The following is a 16,447-nucleotide window of genomic DNA, read 5'->3' as shown; positions in this document are numbered from 1 at the left end:
TTCCGGGATAAAACATAATAATTAATAATTAACATTGCACAATTAACATGATTAACAGGCTCTCGCAATTTATTAATCAACATAGATCTAACTGGCTTTCGCAATTTACTAGATCTAAGTTCCTATTAAAAATAGCCTTTAATATTAAATTAACATCTGCTCGATTCATAATCTAATTGCAAAGAATTAAAACAATTCAATAAGAAATTATCATGCAATACCAATAATCAATAATAACAAATTATCCCTTCATATTAATTATGGATCCCCATAAACCCTAGAATTAAACTACTCAGACATAATCATAACTAAACTAATCAAATAAATAAAACAAAACATAATCAAAGAAGTAAATGAAATAGCTGAAATTAAAAGAGAAGAAATTGTTACCGAAAGAAATCTGGATTAATGAAAGTAATTAAGAACAAAAGTTGAGAGAGAATTTAAGAGAGAGAAATATCCTAAGTAGAGAGAGAAAATCTAAAAAAGAAGGTAATCCAAAATTACGTACATAATTCGTACTTAAACATTCCTCAAAACAAAAATTAAAACTAATCTAATCAGCTCTGAGAAAAACACGCGCCCGATCGGGCTAGAGGCCGCCCGATCGGGCGCGCCTTTTTCCGTGCGCCTCTTCTCAGCAGCGACGCCCGATCGAGCTAAATGCTCGCACGATCGGGCGCGCCTTAGGCCATGCACCAGCACCAAAGTTGCATGTCGCGGCTGATCGAGCTAATGCTTGCCCAATCGGGCCCTTGCTTCTCTTCGAGGCTTGGACTTCAATTGGGCTTGATTCCTCGGCCCAATCCGGATTTCCTCTTCGGGTCTTGAATACTCGGTCCAAATACCTCGGTATCCCGATTACCGAGCCCTTAATCACCGGCTCGATGACTCTAACCGGCCTTGAGCTTCAAAGATGGTCGTGCTCTTCTAATTTCCGTAGTCGCTCCATGAAAAACCCGAGAAAACGCTCCAAGGGTGCAATTTCCTACAAAACTCAACAAAGACTACGAAAAACACTAGAAAACACCAATTAGTAATAAAAGTGGCTCGAAAGAGCCAAAAATACTACCAATTATGACCAAGGGATGGGGGTAAATTACTATATAAAATGGAAATATCACCCAGAAATCACGAAATTAAAAGCAAGAAAATAAACCCAGAAATCCCCCCCCCCAAAAAAAACCCCCAAAAATACTCACGAACTGAAAATAAAAAAATTAATAAAAAAAAAACCCAGAAACTCAAAATTATAAGAAAAATTGAAAAAAAAAAACAAAATTCCCGAATTTTTTTTTTTAAAAAAACCCAGAAAACTCAAAATAAAAAAAACCCCAAAAGACACATGCATGTACCCAGAAAAATCGATTAATTAAGCCCAAAATTGAACCCAGAAAAAACGAAAAAATCGAATTAAAATACAAAACCGATTAAATTCGGATAATTATACCCAGAAAAATTGAGAAAACTCGAATTAAAATCCAATAATCGATTAAATAAACCCAAAAAAATCAATTTAAATCCAAAATCAAACCCAAATTTAAATCCAACAAAATCGATTAACATCGAACTAAACCATAAATTAAACCCTAACCTCGAATGATTATACCCAGAAATTGTTGTTGATGTTGATGTCGGTGGGCTTTGCGGCGGTGGTCGACCTTTGTGGTGGTGGTGGCGGCTTTGCGGCAGTGGTGATGTGGTGGTGGTGGGCTTTGTGGCGGTGGTCGAATTTGTGGTGGTGAAGATCGAAGAGAAAGAGGAGATCGAAGAAGCTAGGGAGAAGAGATGAAAGAAGATCGAAGAAGCTAGGGAGAGGAGATCGAAGAAGCTAGGGAGAGGAGATGAAAGAAAATCGAAAAAGCTAGGGAGAGGAGATGAAAGAAGATCGAAGAGAGAGAGGAGATCGAATAAGGGAGATGAGAGGAGAGAGAAAGGAGAGAGGAGAGAGAAGAATATCAGAGAAAATGGAATGAAAGAGGCGGAGTGAGAAGCTAGCTAGTTATTAGGGTTATGTGATGAACCGGTTTGTTTTTTACATCTTTTGCCACCGGTTCAAAACTGAACCGGTGCCATATGTCTAGCCCGGTTAACAACTGCTTTAATCTTAGCCTTTTTGCCACCGGGTTGCCTTGAACCGGTGGCAATATAGGGGTGCCCTTTGCTGTTTTTCTACTAGTGTTGGTTCCATGCTTCAACTGACTTCAACAAACCAATTTAATTGGTGAAGTACCAGAAGTTCATTAACAACACAGTGGTGAGGAAAGCTCTCAGGGTTCTTGCCATTGAAAAAAGGTATGAATATTGGTATTTGCACAATAACAGTAGCAAGATTACTATACAATGTAGGAAGAGGTGTCAGTGTAAATGGAATGTTAAAAATTGTAGACTTTCTAGTTGTACATGTGTTGGGGGTAGGAGATGTCACTTTAGGGGTTAGGAGGTCTGTAAACCAAGATTTTTGGCAGATTAAGAGCTTAAATTTGAAGCATAAGTGTCTAAGGGTTAGGAGCAACCATAACTTAACTGCTGAGTATTTAGCTGAGAAGTACATTGAGAATTTTAGAACAGATCGTGTGTGGAAGATTAAAGATTTTAGAAGGAGAGTTTTAGGGGACCTTGGGATTGAAATAACATACAGTAAATCTTGGATAGCAAGGGCAAGGGCTAAACTCAAGATCTATGGCTCAGCATCAGAATAGTATGCTAGAGTTTGGGACTATGGGAAGGCTATTATTAAGCATAGCCCTAGATCTGGTTGTGTAGTAGTGGTTGATGGAGTAGAGAAGCCTGAACCTCCATTGCTTTTGAGAATGTATATGTGTCTTGCATCTTTAGCCAAAGGGTTTTTATCAGGCTACAGACCATTGATTGGGCTTGATGGCACTCGTCTCAAGGCTCCATACCCAGAACAGATCCTAGTAGCAGTTGGTAAGGATGGTAATAACAACATTTACCCTATTGCTTGGGCTATAGTTGAAATTGAGAACAAAGAAACATGGATTTTCTTTCTTGAGAGGCTGATGGATACACTTCAAGATGAAGAGGGAGGGCTTGGATATACTTTTATATCTGACAGACAAAAGGTAAGCATATTTTGGACATATATATGGCAATTTCATTTCCATTTTGTACTTGGATTGCTGAACTGACTGTTCTTGTTCATTTGTGGTTTGTGAACAAGGCCTGCTAGAAGCTTTGAATCAACTTGTGCCAAATGCAGACACTAGGTACTGTGTCAGGCATTTATGGGCTAACTTTAAGCTGCAATTCAGTGGCTCTACATTTAAGGAGTTATTTTGGTCATCAGCTGTAGACACCTAAAAATGTCTCCCCAAAACTAAACCCGATGACGAACAACCTTTCACCGCCATTATTGTTCGGGTTGAGTATTTAATCTTGGAGTGCTTAAATCCATATTTTCATTTCATGAACCAACCCAACTTCTAGCCCTTTTTCCCAAACCATAACTTATTTTCCTCTTTTCGTGCCTTTAAACCCAAAATAATTCATTTCGTATCCTTTAAAATCATTCATTTCGTGTCCTTTTTATAAAACGTTTAATCTAGTTTATTTTGGTCCATAATCTAGGTCCAATGATTGAATATTTGTATGGAGATTGAAAAGAGTTTTCCAACGATATATTATAGGCCCAAATCCGAGTTATAACGAATAAGTTATGGCCAAAATATTAAACTAAGCCTAAACCGAACCTAAGCCCACCTTACCTACGACCCAATGATCATGTGGAGGGTCCAAATGATTTAATCCAATTCCTAAACCAATTAGGATTAATTGCAAGCTTCTATAAGTTTCTAAAAGATCCTAATTATCCGTTTTAAAAAGATAAGATTAAAGAGTTTGAAATTGAATAAAACTCCTTTTTTTGAAAGTCCTATTTCTATCCGAATTAAAAGATGTTCAAAGATAGACAGATATTATTTTCTTGCCTCATAGTTTTTATCCAAATTTTATATGGTTGGATATCCCTTGAAATTATATTTCCAATGATATATTATAATATCAATTCCGAGCTATAACGGAAAAGATATGAATAAAATGTCAAACTCTATCCAAAACTGACACCGTCTCACTATTTCGGCTATATCTTTTGTTATACAAAATATTTTAATCCTATTGAAATTGGTTTAGAAAGTAGACTTCAAGAGCTTTCCAACGATATCTTATTCATCTTATTCCAATTTCTGGATCAAAAGATATGATAAAAACAAAAACCGCAAAAACTGTTATCTATCGCAAGAGTTTTATCCGATTCGAATTCTTATCTTTTCTTGATTCTTCGACCTTCATTTTTCTCTATAAATAGAGGTCATATCTCCCCTTTTCCAATCATAAACAAGCTTGATCATAAAATAATTCTCTTCTCCCTCTTAGCCTAAATACTAGCCATCCTATTTTCTCAAAATACTTTCCCTAATTAAGCACTCCAAGGAGTTCATACAATACCCAAAGTTCTATACTTAAACCAAGGCGTGAAAGGTATAATTGACTGAGGGTTTGGACCAAATCAACTCTACTTTAATTTAATTTTCATTTGATTTATATTTTTATTGAAGTTACTAACAGTTTATTCATGATGTAGCAATTTAAAGGAACGCGCAGAATGTGAGTAATTAATTAATTTAATTACTCTTATTTTATTTTAATATTGCTAGTATCATGATTAGGGTTATTTTATATTTGATTTGACTAATGCTATTATTGTTAAATTGCTTCCAATATTAATGTTTATTCTATTGTTATTATGATCACCGTATTGCATGTTAAAAGGGAATATGTAATTGAAAATCACGACTAATAAGATAATTTGGACAACCGGTTTAGGTTCCTTTTAATCTTGTTGTTAATTGAAGTGATCACAAATATTTTAGAATTATGTGTTGCATTAATATTCAACCAATTTAGCATAATAATAGTTTGGAGCAAATTGAATATTTTGTTTGTATGTCTTTGAGATCGCAGGAATGTTTTTCACTATAAGAATCGAGTACAGGCCAATACGGGCGAATGTGACTCCATGACTCACTTCGTACCATCATCCCCGATCCTCCTTTCGTGGTTCGGAACCATATGGCGTATAAATCTCATGGATTATGAATGGGGTGTAACCTTCACGGGTCAATCGTTGTTGCCTATCGTTGTCCCTTTATTCATGGTTGCCTTTTATGATCCGTGAACGGTTTACTAGTTCCTTAAAAACTTGTTGGCGGCTCCCTACTTTCCTTGTCCCTAATCGTATACGTCAATTCCCACTTCCTATGAGTGCCAAGCATATTCACAACATGCTTTAACGTAGGCGCACTTCGAGCAACGCCTACAATTTGGCGACTCCACTGGGGAGGATTCTTGGTTATTTATCGATTTGAGTGATCGGTATTTAATTAAGATGAGTGGATGAGACTTGAAAGATTCTTGAATTGTATTCCTGCGATTTAATTAGCATTGTCACATATGCATATGCAATTTTAGATTACCTTTCTTGGCACAATAGTACGTGTTCTACGTATGTGGCTAGCCCGGGGGATTTATGCTCTATCAACCGGAAAACGCTCATGGCAATAAGGGTTCATCCGAGTTTTTAAATCCACCCAAACCATGGAGTCGAGTTCGATTTCATCACGAACTCGTGGAGCTGCCCGTTGGCATACACCCTCAAGGGAGGCTGCCTTGCTAACGCGTCCAAACTCTTAACCATGGTATCCTTTGACACCCAAAAGCTTGACCATAGTCGAACTTAGATCTTAACTTTAGGTTGCGAACTTCATTGCATCATGCGTGACGATATGCTTATATGTGCATTTTTTTTATTGAATTTTTTTAATTATTTTTTTTCTCTTATCAAACCCTTTTATTTTATTATTAGAGTCGAGCCATAAATTTTTTTTATTATTTTTATTTTTGAGTCATCCGGATTTTTATTCCCGTATACTGCACAAGAGTCAACTTGTTTTGGTCATAGCCGGAGTTCTAGAAAGAGTTACGTGTCGTGCGACCTATGGATCTGTAGCCCCGAGTTTTATCTTTGATTTAGAGTTGGTTTCGTCCAAATCAGAGTCACAGATCAAAATTTATAACCGATATAATACAGCCTGTCTAGTTTAGATTTCTTTTTAGCGTCAACTTTCTTTTGTTTTTTTAAAAAAAAAAAAAATTGTTTATATCTTTTCGTGTCAAGCTAGTATTAGCTAAATCCTTTAATTTGTGTCAACTCATATAACATAGGATTATAGATTTTTATTTTTTTTATTTTTTTTATACCCTTGAGTCCTAACTCTTCTAGAATTCTAGTCCTCTTCCTAGTTTCTTGTGATCGATTTTTGTACTAACAATCTTAACATGTGTTCTTTGTCTTTGATTGTGGTTGATCTTATTTATGACTAATGATTGCCAATGGACCGTATTCACCTAGTAAATAGCATAAACATTAAAATTTGACAAAATTAATCAAGTTAGTTTGTCTTTTAGTCTTCCGTGCTATTTAGTCATTGGGTTCTTTGTTTTTCACAACGTCCTCATGTCTAGCCATGCGATCATACCATGAGTCTTAATAAACTCACCTAATCACACATGTTGAGTCATTGCACACACTTTGTCTTCGAGTAATGCACTATATTGTTTATGATCGTATATTAGGACCATGCATGCGCCGTTTTCCGTCATAATAGGAATGAGTGGAGTTTTTCCCATCAGTTTTCAAAATTGTTTCATACACTCTTCCTTTCCAATTCGAGTATTGAGTTAATGCATTAAGTGAGTTCATCCTTACACAGTACTTGAGTCTAAAATCACTAGTTAATAGTTGGAAGAATAAGGGGAACGTCACTCCTTCCTTCTTTCCTTCCAATCAAAGCATCAACAACAAGAAACATTTTTCCTCACCAAGCGGCAAGAAGTAATGAACACAAGGCGCACAGCAGATCCTTCGTGCAAGATTTCATGATTTCTTTTTTTTTCCTTTATCATTCATCTCCTTTCCCCCATTCATGTCTAGCATAGGTTTTCCATTTTGAATTTTTATATGTTTCATGTGTTTCGTTCATCTTTATTCCATTAATAAAAGGAGCAATTTCCTTTACATCTCGATCATAGCATTTTTCATTCACTCATTCAAAAAAAAAAAACAATTATCGAACCAAACACAAGGTACACCAATGAATTGAGACACCTTTGCAACCCTGTCATTCCCTGTTAACCGTTCAATCACATTCCATTTCTTCATCAACCATTTTGAGCCTCGTCTAACGTTTGACCTTCATTTCTTCAACTTACACTCACTTAACCCTGGGATTGGAAGATGTGTAATTGTATAACATTCAAAAAGCAAGTTAAAAAAAAAAAGCAGCAAAGCAACAATAAAACAATGTCTAAGGGCAAGTGTTCCAATGTCTTTGATATGAACACGTCTCAAGTTGCGTCTCTCATCGAGTGCTTGGTACCGTGCCTGAGAAACATGAATGCTAAGTGAGTGATGGATCGCATGATCTGAGATTGCCCACATTGATCCAAAAGAGAAAAAAAAAAAAAAAAAAAAAAAAAAAAAAAAAAAAAAGCAAAAAACAAAAGAAGAAAAAATGAAAATAAACTTGCAAAATCCAAAACAAAAAAATATATGAAAAATAAAACTTGCAAAGTCTAATACACAATTGCATATCTTGGGGGCTTTTCTCGGGTCTTGATCCTTTTACCCCTTTCTTCCTTAAACCATCAAATTAACCACATTACAACCCTTGAAAGACCTCTTTAAGGTGTACACACACTTGTGCAAAGTTCGGTTAGAGCTACGTTCAGCCTGATTCCTAACGGATACGTAGGCAACCTCACATCGAGGTGCGGCCACATTCACATTCATGTCTATGCATGATCGAGTCAAAGAATATCCAATGCTTATCTTTATATCCCTACCCATTTAGAGCTAGACTTGGGGGCTTGAACCCACGTCACATTAGCTTACCCAGCCTAGAGAGTCATCATTTTTTACTCTTCACGCATATATTTCCATCACCATAACCTTTGCAGCCTCACCTTAGTATCACTTTCACGCACTTCTTTCACACATACATATCCATATCATCTTTCTCTTAGGAACCCTTTATCATGAAATCTTGTTTCCCTACCGTGCATGTTTCATCATCTTTCAAGACAACATTCACCAGAAGAAACGTTGTATACTTGCTTAGCTTCTTGACCTGAGCAATGTTCATTGTTTCATGCATCGCATAATGTGCTGAGTAACATTTCTGTATCAATGATTTGTAATAATACAAAGCATATCGTTCTTAGCTCCTTGACCTAAGCAACGTTCATAATCACTTCATCTATATACGTGCTTAGCTTATAGACCTAAGTGACGTTCAAGATCTCTTCTTTACACCATATATGATGCTTAGCTCCATGACTTAAGTTCATTCATCTATCGTGTCACATGATGTAATTGTCCTTAGCCTCATGGCCTAAGAACATGCATCATGCATCATGCATAAACTATTTTCAAGACAAGCAATTCAATCCATACGATTTATTTCGTCTTGCTCGACGAGGAAGTTCAAAACTTCTTCCCTTTTTCATGTCTTTCCTTGTAAGGAAGTTCAAAAAAACCTTTTCAAAATTTTCTCATCGAGGGAAGTTCGAAAATAAAATTTTATTTTTCAGGCCTTTCTTTTTCGGGAAAAAAGTCGGCACCCTCCACTCGTCTCATGACAAAAATGATGGAAAATTTTTGCTTTTACATTTTCGGTTGCTTGTGTCTGCACACACACACACACTCAAACTATACACACACAATCACAAGTCATACTCATGTCATGTCATGTCGTGTCAAGTCAAACTTGGTCAAGTCAGTTGGTCAAGTCAATCATAGCCTATACGAGTCCCCTGGCAAATTTTATTTTGCAGGTCTCAATTACAGCCCACGTCCGGGGACAAGCGGACCATCTACAGCCCACGTCTGGGGACAAGCGGAACATTTACAACCAGCCCACGTCCGGGGACAAGCGGACCATTTACAACCAGCCCACGTTTGGGGACAAGCGAACCAACTACAGCCCACGTCCGGGGACAATCGAACCATCTACAGCCCACTTCCGGGGACAAGCGGATCATCTACAGCCCACGTTCGAGGACAATCGAACCACCATCATTTCATGATGCAAGGTTCTCGATACACAGAGACTTGCAATCTCATCATCTGTCGACTTTCCTCAAGCATGGAAAGTATTATCCGGTGGATTTCTTCAAGTATAGAAAACCGCCAAATTCCTTTGTCGGCTTTCCTCATGCATGGAAAGCATTATCGGTGGATTTCTTCAAGCATAGAAAAACGCCAAAATCATATGTCAACTTTCCTCAAGCATGGAAAGTGTCATCCGGTAGGTTTCTTCAGGCTTAGAAAGCTACCAAACTCATCTGTCGGCTTTCCTCAAGCATGGAAAGCATTTCAACAAACGTCATCCGGTGGATTCCTTCAAGCATAGGAAGCTACCAGGCTCATTTGCCACCGATACACTGGTGTCAGATAAGCGTTCTATTCCTTTACTCTTTTATCTGTGAAATCAACATTTTTTTCAGGTATCGGCGTATACAGAGTGATTTAGGATCGCAGAACGTCTTAAATCATTCTCCGTCCCTATCGACTACTTTGACTATCGTTTTCAAAACTGACGTTTCTACAAACTCAGTCAAAGTGGGGGCTTCTGTAGACACCTAAAAATGTCTCCCCAAAACCAAACCCGATGGCGAACAACCTTTCACCGCCATTATTGGTTGGGTTGAGTATTTAATCTTGGAGTGCTTAAATCCATATTTCCATTTCATGAACCAACCCAAATTCTAGCCCATTTTCCCAAACCATAACTTATTTTCCTCTTTTCGTGCCTTTAAACCCAAAATAATTCATTTCGTATCCTTTAAAATCATTCATTTCGTGTCCTTTTTATAAAACGTTTAATCCAGTTTATTTTGGTCTATAATCTAGGTCCAATGATTGAATATTTGGATGGGGATTGAAAAGAGATTTCCAACGATATATTATAGGCCCAAATCCGAGTTATAACAAATAAGTTATGGCCAAAATATTAAAATGAGCCCAAACCGAACCTAAGCCCACCTTACCTACGACCCAATGATCATGTGAAGGGTCCAAATGATTTAATCCAATTCCTAAAAAAATTAGGATTAATTGCAAGCTTCTATAAGTTTCTAAAAGATCCTAATTATCCGTTTTAAAAAGATAAGATTAAAGAGTTTGAAATTGAATAAAACTCCTTTTTTTGAAAGTCCTATTTCTATCCGAATTGAAAGATGTTCAAAGATAGACAGATATTATTTTCGTGCCTCATAGTTTTTATCCAAATTTTATATGTTTGGATAGCCCTTGAAATTATCTTTCCAATGATATATTATAATATCAATTCCGAGCTATAACGGAAAATATATGAATAAAATGTCAAACTCTATCCAAAACTGACACCGCCTCACTATTTCGGCTATATCTTTTGTTCTACAAAATATTTTAATCTGATTGCAATTGGGTTAGAAAGTAGACTTCAAGAACTTTCCAACGATATCTTATTAATCTTATTCCAATTTCTGGATCAAAAGATATGATAAAAACAAAAACCGCAAAAACTGCTGTCTATCGCAAGAGTTTTATCCGATTCGAATTCTTATCTTTTCTTGATTCTTCGACCTTCTTTTTTCTCTATAAATAGAGGTCATATCTCCCCGTTTCCAATCATCAACAAGCATGATCATAAAATAATTCTCTTCTCCCTCTTTAGCCTAAATACTAGCCATCCTATTTTCTCAAAATACTTTCCCTAATTAAGCACTCCAAGGAGTTCATACAATACCCAAAGTTCTATACTTAAACCAAGGCGTGAAAGGTATAATTGACTGAGGGTTTGGACCAAATCAACTATAATTTAATTTAATTTTCATTTGATTTATATTTTTATTGAAGTTACTAACAATTTATTCATGATGTAGCAATTTAAAGGAACGCGCAGAATGTGAGTAATTAATTAATTAAATTACTCTTATTTTATTTTAATATTGCTAGTATCATGATTAGGGTTATTTTATATTTGATTTGACTAACGCTATTATTGGTAAATTGCTTCCAATATTAATGTTTATTCTATTGTTATTATGATCACCATATTGCATGTTAAAAGGTAATATGTAATTGAAAATCACGACTAATAAGATAATTTGGACAACCGGTTTAGGTTCCTTTTAATCTTGTTGTTAATTGAAGTGATCACAAATATTTTAGAATTATGTGTTGCATTAATATTCAACCAATTTAGCATAATAATAGTTTGGAGCAAATTGAATATTTTGTTTGTAAGTCTTTGAGATCACATGAATGTTTTTCACTATAAGAATCGAGTAGATGCCAATACGGGCGAATGTGACTCCATGACTCATTTCGTACCATCATCCCCGATCCTCCTTTCGTGGTTCGGAATCACATGGAGTTAGTAATCTCATGGATTATGAATGGGGTGTAACCTTCACGGGTCAATCGTTGTTGCCTATCGTTGTCCCTTTATTCGTGGTTGCCTTTTATGATCCGTGAACGGTCTACAAGTTCCTTAAAAACTTGTTGGCGGCTCCCTACTTTCCTTGTCCCTAATCGTATACGTCAATTCCCACTTCCTATGAGTGCCAAGCATATTCACAACATGCTTTAACGTAGGCGCACTTCGAGCGACGTCTACAGCAGCCGAAGGAACTACCTTGGTAAGCCACAAAACTAACTAAGTAATTGATGCTTGTAAAATGAGTTTAATTCCTGTTAGTTGCTAGTACTGTCCATAGACTAGGTTATATGGTATGTATTCACTGGTTATTTTTGCATTTTTTAGTTTGATTTTAAAGTTGCCATGGAGTCAATTAAGTTCCTATCTGAAGAGGCCTATGAGTACCTTGCTGACATCCCTCCAAAACACTGGTTTAGGCATGCCTTTAGCTCATTCCCAAAGTCAAACATGCTTCTGAACAATGTTTGTGAGACCTTTAATGCTGTTATAAAAGAAGCTAGTACTAGTAGTAAAATACAAAAAGGCAACCCCCAAATGGCACCGGTTCAGACCAAACCGGTGCCAAAAACCGCCCTAAAAATGGGCGGGATTTTAGACCAAGAGTAATGGCACCGGTTCAGCTCAAAAAAAAAAGGATCATTTTTAACCCTAAAACCTTATCCGCCTCCATCCATTTCCTCTCCTCTCCCTTCTCTCTCCTCTCTCTCTCTTCGTTCTTCTTTCTTCTTTCATCTCCATCTTCATCTTCTTTCATCTACCTTCGATCTCCTCTCTCTCTCTCTCTTCGTTCTTCTTTCATATTCTCCCTTCGATCTGCTCTCCCCTTAGATCTACAGCAACCAAAGCTTGAATTAGCGCAACAACAGCCGCCACCACCACCACAAAGTTCGAGCACCACCACCGGCATCAACATCAACAACAATTTCTGGGATTTTTTTTTCAAGTTCTGGCTTTTTTTTCGGTTTAATTGTTTTTTTTTCGATTCGCCAATTTCGATTTTGGTTTTGTTTTTCGTATTTGTTTTTTTTTTCGATTTTGGTTTTTTTATTTTCGATTTGATTTTGGTTTTGTTTTTCGTATTTGTTTTTTTTTCGATTTCGGTTTCTATTTTCGATTTTGGTTATTTTTTTTCGATTTGTGGGATTTTTTTTTCGATTTTGGTTTTCTGGGTTTCGATTTTGGTTTTCTAGGTTTCAATTTTGATTTTGGTTTTTGATTTTGGTTTTTTTTTTCGATTTCTGGGATTTTGTTTTTTATTTTGGTTTTTTGGTTTTCAATATTGATTTTGATTTTGATTTTTGATTTTGGTTTTTGTTTTCGATTTCTGGGATTTTCGTTTATTGGGTTCCAATTTTAATTGGTTTTTTTTCCGATTTTGATTTTGTTTTTTTCGATTTGTGGTTTTTTTTTTATTTCAATTTTGGTTTTTTTTTTCGTTTTTGATATTTTTTTAATTCCGATTTCAATTTCTGATTTTTTTTTTTCCTTGCTTCAAACTTGAATTTCTGGGTTTTTTTTTTCCTTGGTTCAAACTTGAATTTCTTGGTTCAAACTTGAATTTCTAGGTTCAAACTTTAATTTCGATTTTAATTTCGACTTGAATTTCTAGGTTTTTTTTATTTATTCTTAAGCTTATTTTTACCAATTGATTTTTTTTTTCTGTTTTAATTAGTGCAGGTACAGATTATGCAAGAATATTGATATGTTCATATTGTAATTTTTTTTTATTTACGAGTATATTGTAATATTTTCATGATTTATAATGTAATTTTTTTATTTATTTATATGTTAGTTGTGATTGATCTATATTGTAATTTTGGATTTGATTATATATTGTAATTTTGGATTTGATTATATATTGTAAATTTTGGATTATATTGAAACCAATTCGATTTATGTTGTGATTGTTATTTTTTTTAGTTGATTTAATTGTTAAGTGAAAAAAAAACCAAAAAAAAAATATATATATATTTTGGACATTTTTGGCACCGGTTAACCGGTGCCAAAAGGAGGGATTAAATTGTTTTTTTAGTATTTTTGGCACCGGTTATATGGCACCGGTTTTGAACCGGTGCCAAAAAGGGGGGTAATTGGCACCCCCCACATTGGCACCGGTTCAAACCGGTGCCTTAGGCCGGGTTTGAACCGGTGCCAATTTCATTTTTTCACGTAGTGTATAGGGATAAGCCTATTTTGACCCAAATGGAGTGGCTTAGGAGGTATATAATGAAAAGGAACCATGACAAGTGGGAGTATTATCATAAAATGGAAGGCAAAGTAACTCCTTATGTGAAGAAAACATTTAAAAGAATTAAGCCTGTTGCAAGGCATTGCATTGTGCAAGTGTCTAGGAATGATGCATATGAGGTTGAGCTGAACTCTGATCTAGTCATAGTTGACCTTAGCAAAGGTACATGCACCTGCTATCACTAGGAGCTGACAGGTATCCCTTGTGTCCATGCATATGCATGCATCATGGACAAAAGGGCAGACCCTGAAGACTATGTGGACACTGCATACGCTGTGGACACCTATATGTTGGCTTATCGGTTTGAAGTACAACCAATGCCTGACCCACACCATTGGGACAAGGTGAAGCTCAGAGCACCTATGCCACCAGCCATCAAAATCTAGCCTGGAAGACCTAAATCTAAGAAAAGAAAGCTGGAACAGGGAGAAGAAGGTTCCCAAAACCAACATGTGCAGCAGCCTGTGAAGAGAAGAAGTACTTGCAACAACTGTGGGCAGCAAGGCCACTATGAAAAAACTTGCAAGAACCCTATAGTTACTCCAATTGCAGTCTCTTCACCAAAGAAAGAAGGAGGCAAACCCCAATCTGACAGTGAGTTGGTGAAAGAGAAGAGAAAGAAGAAAGAACAGAGAGCATTGCAAAAGGTAATATTCAAAGCTCCCTCTTTGTTCTATTTACAAGATGTGTGAGTCTGACAAATTTTCTATTCTGTGCCAAATACATCAAAGTGCACTTGGTGCTACTGCTAGACCTAAGAGCATTGGGAACAAGAAATTCCCACAACAGCAGTAGCAACAACAACATCAACAACAACAGCAACAGAGTGAGCATCAACAGCAGCAGAGTCAACCTCAACCATTTACCCAACCTAGCCAAGCATCAACAACTACTACTGATACTACACCTGCTCCTAATTCTAAGAAGTACAAGTTTTATTTTGATTTCACCAACTTTCATGTATTTAACTTTGATTTATTTAGTGGTGGCTAGTATTTTGTGACTTGTAAAAACTTGGATGTTATTTCAATGCCGTAGACAGTTTGTTCAAACAAAGTTTGTTTGAATCCTAGTTTCATTAAGCTACACTTATGTTAATTAAGATGTTAAAAATACAAACCACAAAAAAGACATAAGAACACACTATGTATAAACCACAACTACTTGTTCATTGCATTACCAAAATATAGGTTCAACATCTATACTTCTATACTTTAGTATTTAAAAACACAAACCATCATCCTCATGATGCCACATGTAAATTATATTTTTTCACCAATGCCACATGTCATCTCATTTAATCTTTCTCATATTAAAAAAATACACTAGCTTTAATTCAATACATGAATGAATGTTTGGTTCACTTTCCCGCAACTTAATATTTTCTACAATTACATTCAATAATTTTCACCCCTTATTCTTCTTTATAACTATTAATTTTCCAATAAAAAATATACGAGTATTATAAAATTAAAAATTATATTACATATCTATAAACAATCTGTGCATTGCACGGGCCAGAAGGCTAGTTACAATCAAGTAAAACTACAATAAGTACACCTCCCTTAAACCAGTTTATTAACTATAACACAACCTAAACATAAAATTAAGGACCAAACAACAACTACAACAATCATCAGCTTGCTGTCAGGATTGCCACTACCATTGATCATCTTCTTCCTATCCCCACTTAAAGCCTTGCATTTCACTTTCAATGTATCTTAAGGAGAAATATTTTTGCGACTGAAAGATAATTCAATCCTTCAAATTCACTTTCAAATATTTTTGTGAATGAAACAATACCATCAAATTCACCTTCAATCCTTCATAATCACTTACATCATTCTCAAGATCAATAATTGCAAATCTACGATCACTACAAAAATAATGAGAATAGGCAACACCTAAAATTGCAACACTAAAAAAACTATTACTCTTGATAACCTAAGGCAACAATTTTTAAATGTTATTATGAGCTAAATTATTGATACTAAATCCTTGTGCAACAATTTAAAAAGTGTTGCCATAAACCATTAAAGACAACAATCATCTAAAGTGTTGCTTTTTCCTTGACTAAGGCAACATGTTTAGGAAATGTTGCTGGAAAAGAAAACGACAATATAATTGTCACCTTACATTGTAGGCTTGTAGCACTTTTGCACATGTTAATCATCTATGACATTAATTCAGTAAATACATTTCATTAATTAATTAGTCAATGTGCTGCCAACTATATGTTGTTTTATCAAATTAAATGTTTTATAAGAAAACCATGAGTTACTCTATTATTTTTTTTTATGTATCTCATTCATAACAATTGTTTAGGTAATTTTTTCAAGGCAAATGGAGTAAAAATTCTATCACTGTTTCACTTACATAATAGAAAAAAAAAGTTACATAATAAAAAAAAGTGAAAACGAGTGAATAGAATGCACATTACATCATTTTGATAAAAAAATGGCAGATTAAATAAAGTAGAGGAGTTAAAAAAAAAAATCACTACAAGAAAAAGGGGAACTAGCTAATGATACTTGCGACTACATATTCAGTCGCAAAAAATTATTTTTGCGACTAAAAGAGACGAGTAGTTGCAAAATTTGCAACCGATTTATAGTAGTTTTTATGTAGTAGCTAA

This window comes from Chenopodium album, chromosome 1, assembly GCF_948465745.1.
Source record: "Chenopodium album chromosome 1, dcCheAlbu1.1, whole genome shotgun sequence".
NCBI classification, from domain to species: Eukaryota; Viridiplantae; Streptophyta; class Magnoliopsida; order Caryophyllales; family Amaranthaceae; genus Chenopodium; species Chenopodium album.
The sequence above is the reverse complement of the archived record's forward strand: the minus strand, read 5'-3'. Positions refer to the sequence as shown.